Raw genomic sequence first — 19,983 nt, forward strand, 5'->3', positions numbered from 1 at the left:
CCTCATGGTTCATGAGGTCACATGAGGTCACAGCTCAGTGGGGGCAGCTAGATCCCTGCACTCACACTAGTTATTGCTCTCATCTGAGAACAGTGACCTGAGGCAAAAGTGTTGGTCACATGTTGGTTTGTTCCCTCTGCAATGGAGAGTTGTAGGCTTAGGACAGTGTTCAAGGCATCCATGTAGTGGCCCATGCACATGGTGATACATTTCTGCTCCAAGTTATCCGAGGAGCCCCAGGCTTCCTGATGCACTTCCTGAAACACCTGTCAGCCATCTTCAGCAGCTTCTATGCACTGGCTATGGCGATTTGCACTGTCACCTGCTCTATAATGGATCCTGGGTCATCTTCCCACCTCCTATGCCATTAAAGTTCAGCCAAGCCACTGCCCATGGCTGCACAGTCAACAGTTATCAATTTGTTAAGACACACTGTCTTATCATAGTCATAGAAAAGCCCACCACAGGTGCCAGAAGCCTGGAAGTTTTTTAAACCTCAAAGCCCAGCTGCAGTGACACTTCTCCAACCAAGCCACACATCCCAATCCTTTCCCAAGAGTTCCATCAGCTGGATATGAAGTATTCACTCCTATGAGCCTGTGTGGCTGTTCTCATTCAAACCAGCACAGCGTTCACTATGAAATGTAAGATGCCAGCAGGGTTCTGCAGATGTGTCCAGTGCAGTGACAGAAATACCCTCAAACAGGGCACTCTGCTGAGTTAGCATCTCCCCCTTTGCCTCTGTCTCCTCCTGCTCAGCCCCTCTCTGTCTCTGTCTCTGTCTCTGTCTCTCAGGCCTCACCCCATCAGTGCCCAGCACCCCTCCCTCCTGAGCTCTGCACTGACCTTGTCTCTTCCTGTGCCTCTAGTTTCTCTCAGTGCTCAGCCAGTATGCTGTCAATCTGCTGTGGTTTCCTTATGTAAACATTCCAATAGTGGCTGGAGAGATGGCTCAGCAGCTGAGAGCACTTGTTGCTGTTGCAGAGGATCCAGGGTGGGTTCCATCAGCACATGGGGGCTGTCAATCACCTATAACTTCATTTCCAAGGGATCCAATGCAGGTGCACCTACACACTCACTCCCAAATATGAGTTCATCTCATGAAAATAAAATTTAAAAAATATGATTTGAAAAATACTGCCTCTTTTTCTTCTACACATCTAGAGTGTGAGGCCAGGGGCTGAGAGGGCTCAGGGTTGTTTAGACACCAATATATGAATGTTGAGGACCACACTGCCCCACACTTTTGTGCTCTGGTCAAGAGAGAGAGTGGAGATGGAGGGGCAAGAAATGTGAAGAATAGAGACAAGACAGAGTGTGTGGTCAAGTCTCCTTTACTGTCTCCCATTCACTATATCTACACCTCCTACTGATTACCCCCACACCCTTACAAGGAAATCCTGGGTATTTATAAGCACAAGCAGGAGAACACAGGTGAAAACATTTTACCACATGCACCATGCAGCTGGGGTCACTAAACAGCAGAACAAGCTATGTGGGATAAACAAGATGTTTGTCAGAGTGTACTCAGCTGTTGTAGGCTGTTGAAAACAAGTCTCTATCAGGGTATATGGTTCCAGATGGCTGCAAAGTTGATAGCTGCTTTCTAGCCGCTTTTTTTCTGCTTAAAGTCGGCTCCCAACATACAAAGAGACAATGAATCTAACACTGGAGCAGGACAGGAACAGATGATTGAAATAGACTGTACTGAAAGAAAATTTATAAAAAGCATAAAATAAAAAATACAGAATACCTTTCATTTTATGTACCTACTGTACACAGTGGATCCCAGCCTCATCCTAGGAAGAAGACACTGTGTGTGATCATCTTTGTACTTGATTCCCCATGAATGAGATACATCCCACTCAGACAATTGAATGGTAGTTTGTAACAGACCATGACATCCCAACATCCAGAGCGTTCCTGCAGACAAAGGTATCTTCTTTCCCCATCTTCCCTCCCACTGCAGACCCTCCAGGGTCTCACCTAATGAAGATGAAAGAGAAGCATCACATTCTTGAGCAACACCACCCCCTGCTGGAGGAAACAAGGAGGACTGAGCCTGAGGGGATCCACAGAGGCTGAGGGTAAAGGGGATCCAGGCTGGCTGAGCTGCCCCAGGGCCTCCTTCCTGTCTGCACTTCTCCAGGCGTCTCAGGTCTCATGCTGCCCTGCTCTCATGAAACTTAATCCAGAAGAACTTTCTATGCTTTTCCACCCGTGGGAAGAAAACTCCCGGTAAGAGGGGAGGCAGGAGGCAGAGCCATGAGTGCTAAAAGGAGCTGCAAAGCCCCAAACAGAGCAGCTCCAGAACTCTGACAGGGTCTGTGAGATTGATTCTTTGATGTCAGCTGCATATGGAATTAAACTAAAACCACAAAATGGATGGCTTAATTTGAACTGGGAAGATTTAATTTCTTATCCTTTTCTCTAAAGTAGGAAGACACACCTGTAATCCAGAATACTTGACCTGGAGCCCCTCCCCCTTTCTACTCTTGGCCACACCTTCTGCTGAAAGCCTACATGAAGACATGGAAGAAGGACATGCTTTCTTTCTGTCTGCTTGCTCTTGTTTGTGCTGTATCTGTGGGGCATTCTTGCTTGTCTGCTCTTGTTCTGAATGAGATGCACACATTCATGTCTCAACCAGCTCAGAGCTGTTTCTGTGTAGAGAGATGAGAATCCATGTTCTGTTTGCATTGCAGTTTTTTGTTGTTCTTGTTTCCTTCCTTTATTTTTGCAGCCAAGATTTTCAGGAGGTCTTGCTTGGTCATATCTAATCTCTATTAATTTTGAAGGAATTCATAGCCTTCCTTCTCTTGTTGAAACAAAGGCAAAACATCTCCCTGAACTCCACACATTTTCTTCCTTCCATTCTGAGGTTCTCACATGCATATGCTGATCTAATCCAGCAGTCCTTTCTCAAATCCAGTGTTTGTCAGTGGCTGTGTTACCTGTCTCTAGACCTATAACCAGACTTCAGACAAAGTAGATTCCAGGAGGGGAGGTAGAGTGTGTAGTCCATGAGGAGGAGCCCTGAACTTGTGTGCACACATGTAAGAAGCTTGACGAGTTTGCTAATTCATTCAACAGAAGTCTGGGAAATATGTGTGGGAATGGATTTTAAGGGTGTGGGATAATGGTGGAAGGAACATAAAACTGGGTCAGGCTGAGTTTTTGGATATGGGAACTCTGTATGGAGACTGTAGCTTTAGTATGGAAGCTTTCACATTTTAAAAAGCTGTCAGGACTGTGTCTGAGTCTTAGGCTGAAGTGTTTATCAAAATATGGTCCACTGAAAAGGAGTTGAAGATGCCTAATATTTCTTGGCTTCATGGTGATGAGGGATTTTAAGGCTCAGGGGAATTGCAATGATAGAATAATTATAATGTGTAAAACCTGTTTCTATGCCATGGGACTGCACAGAAGACATACCCTTCACTGATTCTATAAGACACAAGGTAGTGAGAGGGGCACCAGCACATGTGAAGAGCTTTGTCATTGTCCTTCTCCTTGTGCCAGACCTTAGGGTTGGCAATGCTGCTGCTGATTGGATGAGTTACATGCAGTGGGTTTAATTGTTAACAGGGACCAGGGAGCAGCACCCAATTGCTAAAGGCAGGGAGATTGTAACTATCACACGGGAAGCACAGACAATGTTCATGATGGGACTACACTACACAGTAATGGTCATCACAGGCAGAGTGAATTTTATGGTGTCTTGATTCATATGGAAGTTTGGTTGTGGCTAATCAATCATAGTGTTTCTATACATGAAATACAATAGAATCTTATTCAGAGTTTATTGCTGTGAAGAGACTGCACGCAGGCAATCATGGTGCCGGCGAAGGAGCTGAGTGCTCTACATATGGATCCTCAGGCAGGAGAAAGAGAGGGGGAGACAGAGAGAGAGAGAGAGAGAGAGAGAGAGAGAGAGAGAGAGAGAGAGACTGGCTTGGCATTTTGAAAACTAAAGCCTACCCTCTGATTCATGTCCTCAAACAAGGTCACATTACTCTAACAAGGCCACACCACCTACACTCTTGTCAAGTGGTGCTATTTGATGATCAAAGATTTCAATATATGAGCCTATGGGGGGCATTTGTATTCAGACCAAAACATTCCACTTCCAGGTCCCCTGAGTCTTGTAGCAATATTTTAAGTCAAAAATACATTCAGCCAACTTTAAAAGCCCCCATAGTCCAATAGTCTATAACAATCTCAGCGCATTATAACCCTTCAAAGTTCTAAGTCTCTTCTGAGACCCAGACAATCCCTTAGCTGTAACCCCTTGTAAAATAAAAAAAAAAAAAAAAAACAAAAAAACAAAAAAAAAACAAAACAAAAAAAAAACAAAAACAAAAACAAAAAAAACAAACAAACCAGATCACATTCTTCCCCCACACCCTGGCACAGGATGTGCATCTCCATTCCAAAATGAAGGAAAGGGACCATAGTGAGGAAATACTGAACCAAAGCAAGACCAGAAACCAGCTGGGCAAACCCCAAACTCTGCATCTTTGTGTCCAACGTCAAAGCACTCTTCAAATCTCCAACTTCCTTCATCTCTGTTGACTGCAACACACTTCTCTCTCTTAGGCTGGTTTCTCTCCCTCTTAGCACCAGTCTTTGAGAGGTGTCCCATGACTGTGGCATCCCCAACATTTGAGGTCTCCAGTGGAATCCAGGCTTCACTTTCATAGCCTCACACAGAGGCCTCTCTGCAGTGACACTCCTGTCTTATGCCTGACCTCAGTGGCAGTTCTTAGCCACTGAGGGGGATTCCATGATTTCTTTTCTGTATTTTTGACTCTGAAGACACCAGAACTATGTGTCTAAAGCTGCCAAGTTCTGCTGTTTGCTGGAGCTGCAGCTTTGGCCCTCATTCAAATATTTTTTAAAACAGACTGCTGTTTTTGACAGTTTCCTTCACTGCTTAAACTTTAACTTCTTTACACAAGGTGGAATCTGAGCTGGTTGTGGCCTTGTTCTGGAGTATGCAGTTCCTGTGCTCTGTCATTCACCAGGGACTTTTATTAAAATTTATCTCTTTGAGTACTGGACTTAGCTCCATTATATCTCACCGTGCTTCTTTTCCCCTCAAACTGTACATGTGTTTTTCCTTGATTAGCTGATCTTTTTCATTATAGACCTGTATAAGAGTAACCCCTGATAACCACAGGGCAGACTCAGTACTAGGCTGTCTTCAAATCTTCTCTGGCAATGCCAAGAACCCAAAATACTTCAATTTATTAGCTTCTGGCAGATCAGACAGGAGAAAATGCAGCCACGTTTTTGCCAAAAAAAAAAAAAAAAAAAAATCACAGAATTGTCCATGTGCTACTAATATTGACCCCCTCTGACACTACAACAGCTTGTTCCCCTCTCAGTTCTATTCACCCTCGCACTGTCTTGCATGCTCCTACAGCTGTCCCATGAAGCCACACTTGAAGCACTTGGTTACTTTCCAAATTAGTCTACAGTTCATCTACAAGCAGCACTGTCAGGCCTGTGACAGCAGTGTCATGCTCCCTGGTGCCAAACTCTGTCTGAGTCAATGTCCCATTGCTCTTAGACAAATCATGATCATGGCCACACTTATGAAATAAAGCATTTAATTGGGGCGTGCTTACAGCTTGAGAGGTTTGTTACATTACCGTAATGGTGGACAGTATGGTGGGACGCAGGCACACGTGGTGCTGGACAAGTAGGTGAGAGATCTACACCTGGATCCACAGCCAGAGGAAGAGAGAGAGGCTCTGCAAATATTTTGGGTTTGTACCCCCAAATCCCATTCCCAATGATAGGCTTCCTCTGGCAAGGACACATCCCCTAATTGCTCCCAAGTGCTTCCACTCCCTGAAGAACAACCATTTTAATTTCTGAGTTTAAGGGGCTGAATATTGAATGTATTTTCCCTTTTTGTTTTGTTGTTTTTGTTATTGGGTTTCTTTTTTTTTTTTTTTTCTGAGACAGTATTTTTGTGGTGTGTTTTATCTTATGCGCCTGGCCCTTTAAAACATACCCTTTTGCTAGTCAACTGGCCTTTTTGAATTCTTAGCTGTTAGAACTGCTTGACACTATGACCAAGTGTTGTTGCCTCTTGGATTTCTAGGAACAGGATAGGTTATTTAAAAGCCAGCTGAGAAAGAGGATTGGGCGAGCAGAGTGGAAGGAGAAGCAGGTGGTGGAGAAGATATTGTTGGGAGAGAGTAGAGGCAGGAGGAGCTGACTGAGCTGATAGGCTAGAACATTTGTTACAGTTTGGAGCTGCTGGTATTGGGAAGAGTGGACTGGGAAGACAGGACTGTTTAATCAGACTTTTGGAGAACTGAGGGAGGAACGATTGGGAGAAGCGTTGGAAAATTTCTCTCTCTCTCTCTCTCTCTCTCTCTCTCTCTCTCTCTCTCCCTCCCCCTTCCCCTCCCCCCTCTCTCTTTCCTTTTTTTCCTTCTTTTCTATTTAGTCATAGGGGATGAAACAAGAAGGATAAACATTGAGAAAATAGAAGCAACAAAGTAGCAAAGACCAGAAAAAAAGAATCAACAAAGTAACAAAGACCCACTACAGCTCTCTCTGTGTAGCCCTGGCTGCCCTGGAACTGACTCTGTACACTACTAGGCTGGTCTCAAACCCAGAGATCTGCCTGACTCTGGGTATGTACAACCAGGGGCCGGCAAATATACTTAATGAAAACACTATAGAAGCCTATGGAATTTTTGTTTGATCATGTAAGTGAAAAAATTGTCACCAAGTGAGAGAAAGGCTACATAATACTGTTAAAACAATCTTGGCCCATGAATTAGTTTCTAGACTTGGGCCAGTTTGCAGACCCAGGACCCCTTGAATGAATGAATGGTCAGGTTTGCCTGAGTAAGTAAGTACCTTATAAAATATCTAAAACTTCTACTTCTAGGCTTTCTCCAGTCCTTTTCTACTGGAATGAACAGGCTTTCACCAGGATAACGATACACTGGGGAAAGATTCATCCTTTCCAGGCCCTATTAAATATTGGCCCTTAAATTAGTGCTGATTTTAGGAGATCCCAAGACACATTATGGACCTTCAATTAAAGTAGGTTCCTATGGAAGTCTGCTAATTAATGAGGTTTTGGCAGAAATCTGACTCATACTAGATTTATTGGGGTCCTGAATTCATCCTGTGGTTATTTTCCAGTCCCAGATTGTATAACTGGGATAGATATACTTAGAAGTTGGCAGAATTCTCACATTGGTTCTCTGACCTGTGGACTGAGGGCTGTCATGGTTGGAAAGGCTAAAGGGAAGCCTTTAGAGTTTCCTCTGCCAAGGAAAATAATGACTCAAAGACTGCATCACATCCTTGTAACTCTTTCAAAACCTACTTTTAATGACTGCTGTTAAGTGCTTTAACCTCCCTTCTAGCCCACCACCCACCAGAGCTGGTGGGAAACAAAGGATATGGGGGAAGTTGAACTGTATAGAAATGTTTTTTTTTGGAGCAAATCCTATCTGCTTTGTCAGGAAATAAGCATTCAGTTCACAGGGGTCCTTAGGGGTAGTTTGATCTGCTCACAGACACTTTATGGAGATATCAGCAGTGCTGTTTGGTAGAGTCTGGATAGCAAACAGGAATCATCAGCAGTGGCACTACCCAGCAGAGACAGCCGGGCCTCTGCCTCAACCAAGCCTCAGCAAGAGGACCAGTAGGAATGCCAGGAGCAGGTCTCAGCTGTGCCTCTCTCAGGGAAGCAAAGATCAGAGAAGATAAGAGTCCCACAAGGGTTGCACAGCTAGACCTCTATGCCAGCCACAGTCAGCCTCCATCACTGTCTGTCAAGTTCTATTTATACTCACTCCAAACATCAGGTGTCCTCCACAGATCTTACCTCAGCATGTGTGTCTGTCACAGATCACTCTGCCATCAGCCTGAGTCCATGAAAGTGGCAAGAAGTCACAGCAAGCCACAGCACACAACTAGACGTTTTTTGGTGCATTTCTCTCTATGGAGTCCTGACAAATGCAGACCAACTATGTTATGTAAGGCAGACCAATACACAAGTGATGTTAGCAAAGAATACTTCAACATGGATTTTTTTCACATGCTTAATGGAGCAGAACATATCTTCACCTGTGTCTGTTTCAGCTAAATGTTCCTTCACGAGTCTGTCTTAGCCTTCACTGGTGCCTACTTCAGAGAAATGTTCCTTCATGTGTTTGCAGCAGCAAAGCACCATGCAACACAATTGATTTTCCAAAGAATCCTTAGGTTTCCTATTCAGAAACTGAACATTTGACAATGGGCCACTAAGTTACCTTGTGACCTCTGCTGCCCATAATGAGTTGGATATTATCTGACCCACAAAATCATAAACTATGGCACACAGTAGTAACCTATTATCAAACGGTAGAGATATATAAGAAATTGGGTCTGGACAAGTCCTATAGGCACAAGGAAGTTACATGAAGACTTTGCCCAAATGCCTACAGTGTCTACTCCTGTTACAATGTAATCTGCTGCTAAGCATGCACCTGCAGCCTCATGAGATGTGCCTTATTATTGGAACATTCAGGAAGAAGATGCTAGGGCCTGTCTTGCTGATGGTTCTGCATATTATTTGGGCATCACAGGAAGTGGACAACTGCAGCATTACAACTGCTTTCTTGGACAATGCTGAAAGACTCTTGTGAAGGGAAATCTTCACAGTGGGTAGAAGTTCAGGCCATATACATGGTAATACATTTTATTTGGATGGAGAAATGTGCAGATGTGTGGTTGTTCTCTAATTCATGGGCTGTAGCCAATGGGTTGGCTGGATGGACAGGGACTTGGAAAGAGCATGATTGGAGTCCTCTGGGGAAGAAGCGTGTGCATGGATCTCTCCAAATGGGGGAAGGGCGTGAAGACACTTGTGTCCCATGTACATGCTCATTCAAAGGTGATGTCAGCTAGGAAGTTCAGTAATCAAGTAGGTAGGTGACCCATTCTATGGATATTCAGTCTCTTTACCAGCCATCTCTGTCATTATCCAGTGGGCACAAGAAAAAAGAGGCCATGGTGCCAGAAATGGGGGTTATGGATGGGCTCAACCATATGGACTTTTACTCACCAAAGCTGACCTGGCTACAGCTGCTGCTGAATGACAGATCTGCCAACAGCAGAGACCAACACTGGGCCCCAGATGTGGCACCATGCTTCCAGGTGACTAGCCAGCAACCTGGTAGCAGGTTCAGTATATTGGACCAGGTCTTTCATGGAAAGGATAACACTTGCCACTTACTGGAGTAGATTCTCATTCTGACTGGATTTGCCTTTCCTGCATGTGATGCTTCTGCTGAAACCACCATCAGTGAACTTACAGAATGCCTTAGCCACCATCATGCTGTTCCACACAGAGTTCCATGTGGTAGTCTGACCAAGGAACTCACTTCACAGCAGAAGTGTGACAGTGGGTCCACAGTCATGGAGTCCTCTAGTCTTACCAGGTTCCCCAACAACCTGGAACAGCTGGCTTCACAGAAAGATGGAGTGACTGTCTGAAGACACAGTTACAGTGCTGATTAGGTGACAGCAGCCTGCAGGGCCAAGTCATGAATAGTGGGACTTTTCTGGTCCTGCAGTGGATGAATAAAGACACAGAGACTTGTTATTATTATTATTTATAAAAGCTTAGACACTCAGCTTGGCAGACTTTCTGCTATTCTAACATTACAAATACTGGCCCATGTTCCATCACATGGCTTGTTCTTTACCTCTCTCTCACAGACCTGGTACATCTGTCCTTCCCCATGTCATGCTGGTGAATCCTCTTGCCTCTGATTCTTCTCCCAGAGTCCCTCTCTCAGCCCTGAAGTCCCACCCTTACTCTCCTGTCTGGACATTACCATCAGGCTAAGCAAGGGATGGCAGTGTTAGGAGGTGTGATTGATGCAGATCACCAAGGGGAAATTAGATTGTCTCTCCACAATGGGGGTAAGAAGGATCATGTCTGGAGTGCAGGAGATCCTTAAGGGCTTCTCTTAGTACTACCATGTCCTGTGATTAAAGTCAATGGGAAACTACAACAGCCTAATCCAGGCTGGATGACAAAGGACACAAATCCTTCAGGAATGGCAGTAAGGTCACTCCTCCAAGAAAGGGGCTAAGTCCTGCTGAGGTCCTTGATGAAAGGGGGGAAATGCAGAATGGGTAGTAGAGGAAGGTAGTTACAAATATCAGTCAGGAAAGCAGGAGATCTGTCCCAGGACACTGAAGAAGACAGACACATGAAGCAGAGGAGCAATAACTAACCACATGACAGAAAATAGTGTCAAATAAATGGGATTATATATTATGAGCTAGCCAGGGAGCCAGTCAAAAGTATTTGACCAAAGTCTTAGCAAATAAGATAAGTCTCAGAGTCCTTATTTCTCTAAATAAAGAGGCCTTGTGGAACATACATGGTTACCTGCTAAAGGCATTTGACCAGTTGCAGAAATGAGAATTATAACTGATACAAACATTTTTGTTGTATTTGGTTAAGAATGTGTTTGTACAGATATTGCATTATCTTCTCTATTTCTTTATCATACAATGTAGCATCAATTAAGAGAGTTGTCAGTGGTTATCATATTTAAATTTGAGATTCTAAAAGAATCTCCCTCAAGGGACATTGCCACTTTTTCCTAATTTATAATTCATTTGCAATTGTAAAAGTGGTAGTTATCTCATGTTTCAATATTATTATGACCGGGTTATTGATTTCATTTGGTAGTTAATCATGACACAAGTAGACATGGTTGTATGTCAAGCTGTATATCATGAAATTAATAAGTGGTGTTTTTTTCTCTAACCCAGCTTGCTCCGAAATAATTGACACAGAGAGACTATGATTTATTCAATTAGCTTTAAAGCAGCCAGGGATTTTTCCCTTCAACTCCAAATCCTCTGTTTTGCAGTTTTCCCAGGTCCTTATGATTTTCTGGCTGAAATACAACTTCTGAGTGAGATTACACCTCAGGTTCCTCCCCACATTGTTACTCAACAGCACTCTCTCCAGTCATGGTGACATAGACACACAGACATACATACACACACACACACACACACACACACACACACACACAGAGAGAGAGAGAGAGAGAGAGAGAGAGAGAGAGAGAGAGACAGACACACACACAGAGACACACAAATACTCAGACACAGACACAGACACAGACACAGACACACACACACACACAGACACACAGACACATACACATACACACACCACGTGTGATCCGAGCACTTGGCCTGCTGAAGTGAGGTAAAAGAAAAGCAACTAATACAGTTCCATTTTCCATCACTGGCCTAATATCTGACAAGACACAGCTTAGGGAGAAAGGGCTTATCCTGGCTTATTGTAGTCCCTAACACTAAATCCATCAAAGTGGTGGCAGGCCCTTCCTTCCTGCTCCAGCCTACAGGCCACCTCAGTAAAATGTCCCACAGAAGCTGTACAAAATGGGGGCTCCTGTTAAAATGACAGCTCTACTACATCTCCTTAGCCTGCAGTTGTCACAGGAGCTGTTTACAGTGGCAACACCTTTCCAGTCCTTTCCAGTTCCCAGCAGCCCCACAGAAATGGCACCTCAGCAAAACCCAGCTTCATCTGGCTAACCCATGGGCCCAATGCCGGGGGTAGGGGGAGGAAAGGGGGTGAAAAAGCAATCCCTGAACAGAAAAATCCTATGACAGTGACATGGTTCAGCCTGCCAAGGGTGTGTGGGAGGAGCTAGACTTCTTTAATAAGCAATTGGACCTTTGAAAAAGCTCTCTCTCTCTCTCTCTCTCTCTCTCTCTCTCTCTCTCTCTCTTTCGGTGTGTGTGTGTCAGCTTGGAAGAGCCTCTGTGGCAGGAGCTCTGGGTTAGTGATGAGGATTTTCTCTTTGGCCTTGCAGGAACAACAGAAGCATCTGGCAGCACACGGATGAAACAGAAATCTAGGAAAGAGAGCTAAGGAGTCCTCTTGGGTTAGGAGGAGCTCAAGAGAAATGCAGACTAGCTCAGAAGAATGGCACATAGAAAGACATTTCTAAAGAGCTGGCAGTTTAGTTGTAGAATCAGACTTGTAATAGATATCTCCTATATGGTTAAGAAAATGAAGTTTTTTTGTTGACCTGACTGGTTTTTACCTCAGTTTATGCCTCCAATGTCTTTAGTGCTATAAATATTAGTTAATTTAAATGGTTACAGGCCTATGAACAGAACTTTGGTCTCCTGCAATACAGAGTCATCCACAATGCAGAGCAACAACAGGCTTATGAACAGGACTTTAAGGCAGACTATGCTGAATACTGCATCCATCATGCCCAAGTCAGGGCTGCAAGACACAGGTCCACTGAGTTGGGAACAGAGATTAAGAGACTTCAGAGAGTTAACTCCAGAACACAAGCTGCTAAAAGATAAGATGATCCAGGATTGTTGTGGATAGCCCCAGCCTTTTGTTTTCATGGTATTTCCACTCCTGGGAGGGGCTGCAGAGAAGGAGTAAATCTTGTGAACCTTCTGTTCAATTGAATTTGTAAAATAAAGGCTACAGCCAGTGATTGGGCAGTAGAAGGAAAGGTGGGGAAAAAGGGGAGGAGTCTGAAGAGGAGGAGGGAGAAGAGGAGGAGGGAGAAGAGGAGGAGGGAGAAGAGGAGTTGCCGGGGAGGGCCAGGGAGAGAATGGAGAGCAATAAGAGCCATTGGTGGAAGGACAAGAAGGAGAAGAAAATGGCTTAGAAAACCACAGGTTTTAAGGGATCTCATAGCTGGGGAATAGAGTAGTGCAATGGTAAATCTGCCCAATCCAAGGCTTGCAGTTTAAATAGCCCAAGGAAACTGACACCTGAGGCTAAGAAGGAGTTAGCCTTGGTAGAAAGAAAATTGCAGGATACACATCTAGATTGTATTGATCCGAAGATAGCCTGCATCTTAGTTATCTGCCTTCTACTCACTCTCCTACAGGAATTCTTATGCAGAGAGATTATATCTAAGAATGGATATTTTTAGCTCATAAACAGAGTAAGAAGTTAAAAACCTACATTGGGAAGGTCTCTGAATTGATACTAAAGGGAAAAATGAGACTTCGACAATAAGTTGGAATGGACACGGCTGAAATTGTTGTACCTTTTACTAATGCAGAAATTGCCTCATTATGGGCACAAGATTAACATTGGCAAAGAGCGTGCAGTAACTTCTTGGGAGAAATTAACAACAGACACCCTAAAAGCAAGCGGCTTCAGTTCATAAAAAGAACTAATTGGATTATCCCTCGTATATTAAAGGGAACTCTGATATCTGGAGCCCCTATGTTTTACACTGATGCTAGTAAATCAGGAAAGGCAGGATATAAATCAGAAGACATAAGTAAGGTGGCTGAGAGTCCCTATAAGTCAGTTCAAAAATCTGAATTATATGCACTAATCATGGTGTTGTCAGATTTTCAAGAGTCCCTTAATATAGTAAATGACTCTCAGTATGCAGAAAGGGTTGTTTTACACATAGAGACTGCTGAACTTATTCAGGATGATTCTGAATTGACTTCACTATTTATTCAACTACAACAAATGATCAGAAATAGGAGTAACCCACTATATATAACACACATAAAATCCCATACAGGTCTGCCAGGCCCTCTAGCACAAGGTAATAATGAAATCGACCAGCTATTGATAGGAAGCATGCTAGAGGCTTCAGAATTCCATAAAAAAAACACCATGTTAACAGTAAAGGTTTAAAGAAAGAGTTCTCTACCACTTGGCAACAAGCCAAGGAAATTGTGAGGCAATGCCCTACTTGCTTATTATGTAACCAAACTCTCTTGCCTACAGGAACTAACCCTAAGGGTACCCAAAGAAATGACATTTGGCAAATGGATGTCTTTCATTTTACAGAGTTTGGTAAACTAAAATATGTGCACCATACTATAGACACGTATTCAGGATTTCAATGGGCAACTGCCTTGGCATCAGAAAAGGCTGATTCTGTAATTACACATTTGTTAGAAGTCATGGCCATTATGGGAATACCCAAACAAATTAAAAAAGACAATGGTCCAGCATATACCTCTAATAAGATGGAGAAGTTTTTTACATATTATAATATAAAACATGTTACAGGCATATCACACAATCCTACAGGACAAGCAGTTGTGGAGAGATCTAATCAAACTCTAAAGGAGATGCTTAATAGGCAAAAGGGATCAATAAGAACCCCCAAAGATAGATTACATAGTGCATTATTAACCTTAAATTTTTTGAATGCTAGTGAACAAAACACGACAGCCACTGAGAGACATTGGATGGTGGAAAAAACTACTGAACTAAATCAATCTGTTTATATTAAGGATATTCTGACATCAGAATGGAAAGTGGGAAATGTGTTACACTGGGGGAGAGGTTATGCCTATGTTTCCACAGGAAAAGAAAGGCTGTGGGTTCCTTCCAAGTTGATAAAAATCAGACATGACAAAGGGAGACCCCCTGAAGACCTAGTCGACTCAGAAGAAAAGGGAGACTAACACAACCAACCAAATAGGTGATGCATATGTGGTGTTGTTTATGTCTCTTTGTTGTTCCAGAGTTGTTTATGACAGCTCTGGAACTGGCTGGGACTAAAATGTCTATACAAAGCCAAGAACATTTAATTGGGTACTTATTTCTCATGACTTAATACACGCCATCCTTTATGAGGGCGTGTATACAAAGTTATATTACAGTTTGATTAAGTGATCAAACTAACCTGAAGACGGGCAGTTACCTTTCTTTATTGATCTTCATTGACCAAGCTGTGTGCCCTACATGCTCCAGGTGAATGTCTTTATAAAACTACCTGCTGCTTTTAAGTTATATGTTACAGGATGAAAGAAGAGAAACACGGCCCTAGCAAGATTCATACTCGGGGATGCTGAGACTCCAGGACCTTCTATTCCAGCTTTGTGCTTGAGGTTCTATTTAGTTAACTGCAACTGCATCGAAGCTGTTTCTTTTAAGGACTTGCTTCCAGAACTTTTCCAGAACAGCTAGCTTGCCTGTCCAGCCTTTCTGACTGTCACAGTCATGGTGTCAGCTAAGCAATGAACTTTCTCAGCACGTAGTCACTTCAAGGCAAATGATGCCAGCGAGCTCTCCTTTGACTAAGCCAACTTTCCTATTTCCTCTTGGGCCCCCAGATGGGAATTCTTCACCCCAATTCAGCTGGAAGCAGACAAAAGGAGATCATCATCCCAGTTCCTTATGTTGGGGTGGATGGTTCTGATTACTCTGTAAATTATACATGTGTTGTCATTTAAAGAATGAAGTGTAGCTTCGGACAGGGAGGGAACTAGAGAGCTTAATCTCAGGGATTTCTACCTTTCCTGTCCTCTTCTCTATCCTTCCTTCTTAGGTAAAAGGAAGGGAGGAAAGAAAGGGGGAGACATAGTAATATCATAGAAATAGACAAATAGGGTTAGCTTAGAAAATTTACTCTTAAGTGAAACATTACATAGGTATATCTTACATTGGTAGAAATCTTTATGATTGTTACAAGGTTGAAGTCATAATCTCTTATATTGGTATAGAATTTATTTTGTACAAATTTAGTGTTTTCACTGGTGTGAGTTTCTTATTGATATAAAAGTGGGATTAATATTTTTAGTCTCATATAGGCATTGTGCCTGTACAACTCATTTAGAAATACAAGGCTTAGACCCAGTCCTTTTTAAACATTTTTTTTTAAAAAAAAAACTGATTTGAGATGGTTGGCTTGTGAGTCAGAGGCCTACAGCAATTGCATGGCTCAGAGCTTACAGTTAGGGTGTTTTCTAGATTTTAATTAGAAATAGTGGAAAGGAATTAACAGACAACAGTTCAGATTGCTTTACATAGATAGTTGGTTTTCAAAAATGTCAGAAGTCCACAGAATTGATGTAACAAGCATTCCTGTATAAACATTCATTTTATTGGAGACCTGTTTGCTCCTGACAGCTTCCCTGTCTTGGATTCTAAGAAGAAATTGAGCATCTTTGAAGTTACTCCAGTTGTGGTGAGGCAGCCACTAGGCAAGAATTGCCTCTTTTCATCTACAGACGAAATACTGTGCAGAAAAAAAGACACACTTGCAGAATAGTTGACTGATTGATTATATCTGCCAAGACAGAGTAATCAGGCCTTAGTAATTCTGCATCACTAAGGTCTGTCAGATGATTCTGGGCCAGAAGGCTGAAGATTTGATGCTCCAACGTTCTGTAGTATAGGGGCTTTCCAGGTGTTCAGCGGTCCCATAAATTGGCTAAGTTTTAGAAGCTATACTTAGTGCTTCCCATACTTTCAGTTAACCCAGTCATTCTGGATTTCTGACGGGGTTAAAAACCCATAGTCTCATAGCCAATCCTGGCTATTTACTTTGAGAGAAAAGATCTGAGTGGATGGTTTTCAGCTGACATTCATTCTGAAGATAGGACATAAGCCAGGTTCAGAACTAAGTCTTTTAGTTGAGAGAGATGGCAGAGGTTCTATTTAGTTAACAAAAATGATGGACTGGGTATTAGGCCTATCTTGTACTTTAACAATTACAACATGGTAATATAGTTTGTGTTCAATTTATATCTGAGAGAAAAGAGTCTTTTAATCGGACAAAAAGGGGGAAGTGTTGTGGATAGCCCCAGCCTCTTGTTTTCATGGTATTTCCACTCCTGGGAGGGGCTGCAGAGAAGGAGTGAATCTTGTGAACCTTCTGTCCAATTGAATTTGTAAAATAAAGGCTAGAGCCAGTGATTGGGAAGTAGAAGGGGAGGTGGAGAAAAAGGGGAGGAGTCTGAAGAGGAGGAGAAGGAAGAAGAGTTGCAGGGAGACAATGGAGAGCCGGAAGAGGGAGAGGAGCTGCTGGAGCCATTGGTGGAAGGACAAGGAGGAGGAGAAGAACGTGGCTTAGAAAACCGCAGGTTTTAAGGGATCTCATAGCTGGGGAATAGAGTAGTGCAATGGTAAATCTGCCCAATCCAAGGCTTGCAGTTTATAATCATAAATATTGAGTTGTGTTTTCTTGACCGGACGTGTTTGGGTCAGAGATTTACCTCAACACAGGATTATAAAGGGTTCAGGAGGTGGTACCCAAGTTACAGAGAGAGAAGCATCCCTGTTCTTGAAGTGGAAACTTCTAGATTCTTCGGAAAATCACTTATGTAAAATGATGTTTTGCTGAAACAGACACAGGTGAAAGATGATTTGCTGAAGTAGAGATGTGAAAGGACAAATGGTGTTTATAAGGAATATAAATAAAACCCAACAGACAGTAGACGAGGCTGCATGGTATTGTTTAACCTTACCATTGTTTATTGGTCATCATTTCTCATGACTCCATAGAGAGAAATGTACCAAAAACCCTCTGGTGATGTTCTGGCAGCTTCTTCCTGCTTCTGCAGACTTAGGCTGATTGGCAGAGTGAAGTGGACGTTTCTGGATATGTCTTTTGATACAGACTCAAGTGGAGTTTTGCTAAGACAGATTCACATGGTGTTTTCCTGAGGCAAGACTCATGTAAGGCAAGAGTCCTGTGCTGACACATGATGTTTGAGGGAGTATAATAGGACACAATGGTCAGTGATGGCTGGCTTGCACAGCTGACTTTGCAATGCTTTGTTGGTCCTAAGTCTTCATCTTCACTGATCTTCACTTCCTTGAGAGAGTCATTGCAGAGAACACCTTCTGGAATCCCTGGTGGTTCTTGTATCTCCTGCAGACTCGAGGTGATTCAGTGTAGGCCTGGCTGTTCCTGCTGGGCTGTGCCACAGCTGATGAAATCATCAGCTATTCTGTTTGCTATTATGTTTGCTATTCTGACACTACTGACCTGGTCTGCTGGTGTCCTGTCAGTTGGAGATTGAAATCACCCCAAGGAACTACTTCTAAACAGCAAACAGCTGAGCCTCCCGGCTTCTTCTGGATTGACCTGCTGTTGATGATTCTTGTGAACTGAACTGCTAATATCCTGACAACATACTCTGGATTTTCTCCAAAGACTCATTTGAAAGATTTATTTTTTTATTTTTATGAGTAACTGTAGCTGTCTTCAGACACATACTAGAAGAGAGCATCGAATCACATTACAGAGGGTTGAGAGCCACCATGTGATTGCTGGGAATTGAACTCAGGACCCCTGGCAGAGCAATCAGTGCTCCTAACCACTGAGCCATCTCTTCAGCCCAAAAGACCCATTTCTACATACGTCTGCTTCCTCCTATCCTAATAACCTGTCTTTCCCACTACTTTTGGTGGGTGGTGGGCTAGAAAGAAATAAAGCATTTAAGAACCCTTATTAAAAATAGGTTTTGAAAAATCTAAACCAATATCTCAGCTGTGGATGTGCTCCTGAGAGAAGAACAGACAGATCACACCAGACACCTGAGAACCCTGGGAAAGACACTGGAAAGAAGGAGAAGCACAAACAACAACAGTAGCATGGCTACAGGGAGTACCCAGGGCAGCTTCAAGACTGCATCATTAGCAGCTAAAACAAATGGATGAGAGGAAATGTAGTGTGACTTATCTTGTGCACCCAGGACATTGAAGGATCCCCAGTGGGGTCTCTGATCTTTAGACATGGAGACACAGAATACTGGAAACATGATTCAGGGTCTCAGGTATAGAATGTGATTTGTCTGTTTATCTCTCATCCCAGTGTCCGTGTGATCACAGACTCTCAGCATGTGCTTCATAGTGATGGAGAGAGCAGAGCCCAGAGGTGACCCAGCCCAGGAGTGACCCCATCAAAGATAACAATGGACTGAGCCCACCTGGGCACAGCCTTGTTCACACTCAGCTCCCACAACCTCATCCTGTCCCAACAGACACACAGCAGAGTGACACAGATTCTGGAAGGTCCTCCATCTGCCATTTATGTCTTCAAAAAAAAATCTAATTATTCTCAATCCATGAAATTAACAAGCAATCAACACGCAAGTGAAGATGTTAACAATCAAGTTCACATTCAGATTCTTAGTCTCAGTGTGAAAGTGGGGAGCTGCAGCTCAGGGCAGCGTGGAGCTGACAGGAAGCAGATGTCCCCCAGTGTTTCGCTGAACCTGGAAGGTTGGCTATGGAAGGGAACACAGGACAGTGCAGGGACAGGTTTCTGGTGTGCAGGGGCAGGCTGGGCTCCACAGTTCTTCACACTGAGCCCATAGGATCACAGGGAACATCAGACACTGTTGTCTAAAGAAAACTGAGGGCTCTGGACAATGCAGGAGAGACCTGAACACACTGTCTGTCACTCAGTCCACTCCAGCTGCTGTCTTCAGGCTAGAAAATGAGAGTCATGAATGATCACTATGAAGACAACATCTCAAAACCCCATGGATCACTCACAGATGATACTGGAAGTCCCTAAACCCAATCATGTCCACATTGCCCCTTCCCAATTGGACCAAAGAGTGTCTGGGAGACTCTTTACAGTCTGGGAGAGACATATCCGAGTTCTGAGAGCTGTCCCTGCCCAGGGTAAAACAAAACAAATGTATATGTGTATGTGTATGCGTATGCGTATGCATATGTGTATGTATATAATGTACATGTATGTGTATGTATTCATATCAAGGTACAACTGAGGCCCCCAGAAGATTTCTCTGGAGGAGCCATTATGGATTCCCAGAGTTTCCAACATCTCAAGCTTCACTCCAATGGCCTCAGGACAATCTTGTCCCCCACACTAACCTGGAGATGAAGTATAATCTCCTCCTGTTCTACCATGAGAAGAAAAGCAGAGAGAGTTCAAGGAAGATCTTGACACTAGAAGTTTCCAGAAATGACAGCAGACCCAGTTGGAGACAGTAGCAATGTGGGGTATGGATGGGTTTCCCATTAATGGGCAGAGCACTCTTCTAAAGGAGGCTGAGAAAACGCAGACCCTGCCCTTTCCTACCTGTGTTTCTCCTCCTCTTGATCAGAAGAGTCACCACAGCTCCAATGATGGCCACAGCTCCAAGAACAACCAGAACAGCAATGATCACCATGTTAGAGTCTGT

At 43.3% G+C, this 19,983-nt stretch overlaps 1 pseudogene; it reads right to left on the reverse strand.

Annotated features, from left to right (window-relative positions):
- LOC143435245 (H-2 class I histocompatibility antigen, alpha chain-like) overlaps positions 1-19,971 on the reverse strand; it is a 25,903-nt pseudogene extending 5,932 nt beyond the window's left edge.
- Between the last annotated feature and the right edge of the window lie 12 nt (positions 19,972-19,983).

The sequence above is a fragment of the Arvicanthis niloticus genome, chromosome 20 (genome assembly GCF_011762505.2).
Source record: "Arvicanthis niloticus isolate mArvNil1 chromosome 20, mArvNil1.pat.X, whole genome shotgun sequence".
Classification (NCBI taxonomy): Eukaryota; Metazoa; Chordata; class Mammalia; order Rodentia; family Muridae; genus Arvicanthis; species Arvicanthis niloticus.